The sequence below is a fragment of the Dipodomys merriami genome, unplaced genomic scaffold (genome assembly GCF_024711535.1).
Source record: "Dipodomys merriami isolate MVZ:Mamm:240054 unplaced genomic scaffold, mDipMer1.0.p SCAF_596, whole genome shotgun sequence".
Lineage (NCBI taxonomy): Eukaryota > Metazoa > Chordata > Mammalia > Rodentia > Heteromyidae > Dipodomys > Dipodomys merriami.
The window spans coordinates 353966-361874 of NW_027206175.1; the positions used below are offsets into that span (position 1 = coordinate 353966).

General features: G+C 33.6%; 1 pseudogene; it reads left to right on the top strand.

Moving 5' to 3' along the window:
• Positions 1-7501: 7501 nt before the first annotated feature.
• On the top strand, positions 7502-7601 carry LOC138813398 (U6 spliceosomal RNA; annotated as a pseudogene).
• The last annotated feature ends 308 nt before the right edge of the window (positions 7602-7909 follow it).

Here is a 7909-nt window from a genome sequence, read left to right on the forward strand (position 1 = left end):
TTCATTTTTGTTTTTGTTTTATTGGTTTGTCCTAGAGCTTGAACTCTGGGCCTGGACACTCTCTGAGCCTGGTTATGCTCAAGGCTTGTTCCCCACCACTTCAACCTCAGTGGCACTTGTGCCTGTTTTTTTCTGAGAAGTATTGAAGATAAGATTCTAAGAAACATTCCTGCCTGGGTGGGCTTTGTTCCATAATTTTCTGATCTTAGCATCCTGAATATTTATGATAGTTTTAAAAGTATAAATATACATAATATTTGCAAGTTCTATTCTCAAGAATACCACTGGGGGAAAAATGATGCAACTCAGTTTGTTGTGGTCTTCTTTCCAGAACAAGGAGGGCATCACATTAGCAGAGGTAGAGTATTTTTTCACAATAGAGATAAGCTATTCATGATGTGAATTAAGTAACTTTAAGGTGCACCTTACAAATTGGAAACTGTTGGGATAGGATGACTTTATGGCATAAATCTTGGGATTGATGGTCATAGAAATAATAGCTTACTCTGATAAAAATTGTTACTCTTGAAGAATTAATTATTACAGATGTTTCATAGTTTTATCCTGTACCAGAATATGGCTATTTTTCTGTTGACTTCTCAATCTATAACAGCCCATTGGAAAGTGCATCTATTGCAGAATTTCATAACATGAAAACAGGTACTGTTTTGAATCTCTCAGGTATGGAATGTTGAGAATTTAAAAATGAGTAGTTATTAGTCATATGAACATATACTCGGTCCTCTTAACAACTTATTTACTTTTAAAAGTTATGTGTTTCCATAGAATTAAACTGTTTTCGGTTTTAGTATAAAAAAGTACTAAATTTATTCTTTTTTCAAAATATTGGCAAATTCATTGTGAAAATATTGTCTAGAGGATAAAATTCAAGTTGATGACCCTCTGATAAAGAAGGGGTAATTAATTCAAATTAGATGCCAAAAAGTATTGCTTTATAAAAAGTTTCTACATAAAGAATAATATTTACTATATCAATACAGTGAAATTATATTTTTTATGCAGCTCATTATTTAATCTTATTGTAAAAGTGATGTACAGTGGGGTTACAGTAATTGTAAGGTAGTGAATACATAACTTTTCAAACTTTTTACCATTCCTCATTTTTCTCACAGTTTTCCTTCACCCCTTCATACCTCCCAAGTTTTAATGCACATTTCCAACATATTGTCTTGTGAGTATTGCTATTGCATTGGTTTTTACTTTGTCCTTTGTCTCACCATTTTGTTGTTCCTCTTCCCTTTCCTAATTATGGTAAATGTATACACAATACAAAGTCAAATACAGCAGGGATAAACCATAGGGGAAAACCCAAAGAAAACAGAAATCACATAGTACATCAAAAACAACAACCACAAATGAAAAAAATCGGTTTCCCTATGTAGGCTTTCATGCAAAGAAATCCATGGTAACTTAGTAGAGTGGGAGCAATGTGGCTAAAGATAGCTCTTTTTCACATTAAACAACACGAAACAAACAAACCTCAGAAACCTTGCTGTAAATCCTGTAGGTTCCCTTGAGAATTGTCCTTATCCACGAAATATACTCTCACTGTGTGAAACAAGGTTGTAGTGGAATTTAAATTCAAATTTCTTTAAAAAAAGACTTCAAAATTTGTGAATTAACCTTTAATTACCAGTCATTCTCTGAAAAAGATAATTTGGGTCAAAATATTTAGGGAGAAAGTGATCTCCACAATGAAAGAAGGTATTGGATTTACACTTTTGTGTTTGTAACACTTTCCACAATGTCTTTGCCTGTGAAGCAGTGAAACTGAGAAAAACAATCTAACTGGATACTTCAAACCAATGATTTCACATTTCTTTTATTTTTTTTATTTTATTTGAGAACATACTGTACAGAGGGGTTACAATTACATGGGCAGGATAATGCATACATTTCTTACCAAGCATTGCAGCCTCCTCCTTTGTTTACCCTTCACCTCCCTTCCCAGCCTCCCCCCTCCCCTCCCCCCTCCCCCCCACCCAATCATACCCCCCTACCCCCCCCACACCGACATTGTAAAGCTGGTTTTGACATGACATTTTGTACTTCTCATTGTTGCAACAGGTCCACCTGAATCCTTAAACGACTTGTTTGTCCCCATCTCCTCCACATGTTATACTGACATCAAATATAGTGAAAGCGGGGGTTACACTGTGGGGGAGGGACATACACAGCAACAAAGAAATAATCTTATAAATGCGTTAGAAACACATGCATGAAAGAAACGAAAACATTAAAATACATATTTAAGGGTTCATTTTCCTAACATCACATTATCTGACCTTTTCCGCTTGACTCATACCTATACTAGATATTGCAAATAAGGGAAACCATGGGACCTATGTTTCTTTGGGCCTGGCTTACTTCACTTAATATAATTTTTTCCAAACCTTTCTATTTCCTAATTTCTAAGTGGCTCACAAAACATAATATCCTTAAAAACGTAATATAGTGAAGATTTCTCTTATTATGTACGCCAAAAATTTTGGGTTCAGAAAAGAAATGAGTAAATGGAAGCTTAACTAGAAGCCCTAGATAAGCGTATTGGCTTCAGCAGTGGAGGGAGGCCAAAACTTTTCAGTATACATTTTGTTAATATTTTTGCTACCTAAAGAGATTTTACGGAGCCTATTTGGCTCACTACTATGCAGAATAGATTGAATGAAGACATGAAAAAAATTCCACATCGAAATGAGGCAACATAAAAGAGTTTAAAAAGAGAAATCATGAAGATACAGCAGTGGCGGAGACTGTATAGTCCTTCAGCTTCGCTACACTTGAAGCCATAAGCTGTGATTAATTGGAAATCAGGCAAGAGCTAAGAGAAGGACATAGAAGTAGGACATAGAAGCATTGTCCTTTTGTAACAGACACTTTCTTCCAAGGTATGGGTGATTTAATTCTATTCTCCTCCATACATCTTGTTGAGCAAATGCAAAACCAAGAGAAATATAATCTATTGAAGTAATTTTGCAAAGAATAACTTCCCTGTTCCTGATATGGTATCTAAAGAAAGTCTTAAGAGAGAAGATAAAAGTGCAGTATTTCTCGGTTTCCTCTAAGCATCTTGTTAGCAAAATATATCTTTGAGATTAGAATTGATTGAACCAAAAAGGAATGGAGCACTTACTTTTCTGGGCACTTTAGACAGAAGACTTTCAAGGTAAAAGCAAACAGAAAAAAAGTATAGCCAAATATTTGTGATCACACTTTCTTGGGCTTGTTTCCTGGAGACAAAATTTTATATTAGATTTGTCCTCATTAACATAGATGTTGTTTCATGGCAACCATATGCAAGAGGGAAGTTTAATGGACTCGCTTGGACATGTAAACAGCATGATAGAAAAAAATGGTAAATAATATGTAGTGAATTACTTTGACCAATTACTTTGCCAGAACAAAGAAGGAAATACATAATTCAAAATTAATTGACTTAAAAGTATGAAGAAAGAGTAGTGAAGTGAGATGGGAGAAAACAGAGGATTGTTTTCTCTCCAGTGGAGTAATGGGTTCTTGATCTTGTTTCTTCCATGCTATCTTCACAAGCTATCAAGTGTGTCTCAGGACTGGAGTATCCAGTTCAGACAAAGAGAACTCACAGAAGAAAGATAATATTTTCAGCAGGTGTAGGTGATTTATAACCTTAGACAATCTATTTAAACCTGTTCAAAATTCTCCTCTACCCCAAACTTCCCTCTTTGAACAGTTTTGTTTGCTTTTCCCAAAACTGTTCTTCATTAACTGCTTAAAATTTTGAGAGGCCATATTCATACTTTCTAGAGATTGCTGTTTAGTTGTGATTTTTGTGTGTTTTTGTTTTTGTTGTGTTTTTTAACTGAATTTCAAAAGGTTGTGCAAGTGTGTTACAATTAAATATACCCATCTAATTGTCCAATACTCCTGGATCAGAGTGACTCCTTCTATCATTGTCAACCAACCCCTTTTGCAAGAATTATTTCAGATTTACCACTTCCTTTGTCATTTGTGTACATTTAATAGTCTAGCTGTACTTGCCTCTTGTTCCATTTTTCATTCATTCTATGTCTTGACTATTATTCCTCTCTGGTTTAAACTTCCTGATAGTCATTCTGTTAAACTGTTAATACTTTGAAAGGTTTATATACATTCCATGGAGTTTCAAACCTGCATATACTTGAATTGATGTCAGCTTATATTTCCATAATTTATACATCTGCAGTAACAATTTGGAAGACTGGAGACATGAAACACCTAGACATGATTTTATTCTCATCCATTTGGAAGATTAATCTTTAGTCAATAAGAAAGTTTAATAATGGCTTAGAATGTATTCCTAACTACCAATTTTTATAAATGGCTTTGTACAATGGTTTGTGATTATTTTATTTTACATGGGATAATATTTTCTACTAATTATAAGTTTTGGAAAAAGAAGAAAATTAAAATTTACTACTATAGAGGAATGTGATAGAAATAGAAGATGGATTTTATGACATATGTCTGAGGAGTACCAATATTCAAGATTTAAGTCATATTTCTTACTATGTTATACAGATAGGGAAAACATAAAACAACATATGATAAGGCAACTATTTGTGACTTTTTAAAAACTACCTTATTAAGTGATGAAATTAACTTTATTAGCTAATGTTTGGGTTTGAAATATGGAAAGCTGATCTCTTTAACACATTTCTGGAAGGCACCTACTGAGCAACACAAATGGTGGGTGGTACTATTTCTATGCTTTAATGAATGGGTGAACCTGTTTGACATTAGTGCTGGGAAAATAAATCAACTCTATTGTAACCTGTTCCCTACACTTGAAAAACTTGTAATGTCACTAAGTTTCATCTATTTGTCAAAAGTTATTTTGGCAAATGGGATTTTAAAAAGTTTATTTGAAAAGGAATACACTTTCCTTAAATATAGGTTATCATTGGTTTGAAAGTGACAACATTTTTATACCACAGAACCAAGTTGTACTGAATTACCAGTGTTTTGAAGCACTAAGAATCTTCTCAATTAATGTTTTTCTGAATTAAATTTGATCTCTATGTCAAGTTTTCCAGGACTTGGTAGACCAATTTAGGATCTTTCCTTCCAGGAACTATTTTTTTGGCCCACTTATGCTGGACTGAAATCTTTCATTAATTATTAGGGGAGGGGTATTAAAAATAGTTTATGACACTTTGTGATCTTGTTCACTGATATGTGCTAGTCATCTGTAAATTGAAAGTTTGAATTACAGTACTTTCTCTCAGATTTGGTGATCTCATCCTTCATTTTAAGTTGCCTTGCATTTCACAATTGCTTACTGCAAATTCCTGCATCTCAAGGAATTGGGGCCCTGAAATATAGGAAATGAGAAATTGAGATGGGTCTTCAATTAGTTTCTGTTGGCATGTTGCATGGGCCTAGGTGAGAAGTCTTGCCTCTGTTATCTCATGATGCAGATAACTGGGACCTGGGATCCTAGGACCCATGAGTCTTGCAGAAAAATAATATTTTTTAGACATCATATTTGGGCATAATCAGTAGGAATGCTTCAGAAATATGGAGAAAAACAGTTTGGGACCAGCAAGTTAAAACAATAAACAGAGCAGTAGAGTAAAATCCCTTATAGATTAGAGGAAAACAACATTGCTTTTTGCCATGTGAATTCAGAAGACCAAGAACACTTAGAAGGTATCACAAGTTTATACCGAAGACATTGCACTGATACTTTTTATATTCTAATATATATTCTAAACCTAATTATTTATATTCCAATTCTATTTATTGGAATAAATAAATTATCAACTAATTCTAGTATGTTTCACTGTGTGAAATATATAATCAGTACATATAAATGTAAAATATATAACTATATATAATATAATAAAAAGGCACATGTTTTGCATTGTTCTGTTGTGGTTAGGGTATCAAGGGCAACGGTGTTTTAAAGTATTATTCCATTATCTCTACTTTAGTGTTTGACAGAGTTATACCTAAAGCTTTACCATTTGTAGATTTATAGCCTGAAGGCAAGAGGAAACATTGTGATTAAAACATTACCAATTTAAGACCTGATAACGAGGAAAACATATGGACTTCTCCTGCAACTATGAAAATACTCGGTGTTAGAAAGGCAGTATTGTAAGTTCCTCCATGGTTGGATGGTATACATGCCAAGACATTAGGTAATCATGCATATGAACAATTTTTCACCTTTTCTTGGCATTAGCTACTTTTGAAATGGTAGGTATAACTAAGAATTAAAATTTGACAAAATACCTTCTAGTCTGAACAGTTCTGTCTGAACTGTTCATCTCTCTATGATCCCTAGTAACTAAGATTACGTTTGTTCCAGTAAGACAATATATGCTGTCAGGGTAAGATATTCTAGTTGGTCCGTTCCTACATGGAAGAAGGATAAAAGGTCAGGTAGACATTTGTGCCAGTAACACCTCATTTTGGAATATTTCAGTTGCAGAAGTTTAGAAGTAGCTCTTATGCCAGGCTTACTTTGAATCCATTAGCTCCACAAATCTAACTCAGTTGATAAATAAGTACTTGAAAAACCATCATCTTTGGACCTAGCTATAAATACTTGAAAGTACTGTCAAATCCCAAATGAAAAAGACTTAAAAAGTCATTGACAAAAAAATTTGCTCAAGAAAATGTGGTATATATACAAAATGGAATTCTATGCCTCTATCAGAAAGAATGATATTGCCCCATTTGTTAGGAAAGAGAAAGGCTTGGAAAAAATTATATTAAGTGAAGTAAGCCAGGCCCAAAGAACCATAGGTCCCATGGTTTCCCTTATTTGCAATATCTAGTATATGTCTGAGTCAAGCAGAAAAGGTCAGATAAGGTGATGTAAGGGAAATGAACCCTAAGATATGTATTTAAATGTTTTTTTTCTTTCATGCGATTGCTTCTAACGCATTTATAAGATTATTTCTTTGTTGTTTTGTATGTCCCTCCCCCACAGTATCACCCCTGCTTTCACTGTATTTGATGTCGGTAAAATTTGTGGAGGGGAAAGGGAAAAACAAATCGTTTAAATAGGGATAGAGGTGGACATATTGCAACAATTAGATAAACAAGTCGTTATGTCGAAAAATGAACTTTACAACTTTGGTGCAGGGGGGTGTAGCGGGGAGGATTGGATGGGGGAGGATGGGAAGGGATGGAAAGGGAAAACAAAGGAGGAGGCTACAATGCTTGATAAGAAATGTACTCATTATATTTCCCATGTAATTGTAACCCTTCTGTACAATATTTTCACAATAAAAATTTAAAAAATTAAAAAATTAAAAAAACAAAACAAATTTTGCAAATGTGAGCAATCGACTGAACAATATCATTTTCCCCACTATTCTCAGAATTTTAGGGAAATAAGATCAATAGCATTGTTGGGAATAATAAGTTTTCCTTGTTACAAATAGGCACCCAAGGACATAAGCCTGTATAAAGATTGCATCATTAACTACTTAAATTTAGAGGATACTACATGTTTCAGCAGCACATATACCCAAATTATAACAATACAGAGATTAACATGGCACTTGCACAAGGAAGATATGAAAACTTGTGAAGTATTCCATATTTTTCCTTCTTCAGATGCAAAAAATGAAAAAGTGAAAAGTTAATTACAAAATTACAAGTGCAATAATCCACATAATTCATATAATTAAAAGTTAGTTTGACATCAGTGTATTAAGTCTTCAACTTAGAAAGGCCTTTACATAGCAAAACCTTTACAAAACTTTTGAAATTAGGCATCATTGTCATTTTATCCCAAAGAAATATAATACTATAAGGACCTAGGAAAAAAGGAATCTTAAACTGTTTCTATATGGAATGCAATCTGAGAGGACACAATAATGAACCTATATATTATAAAACAATGTCAAATTCA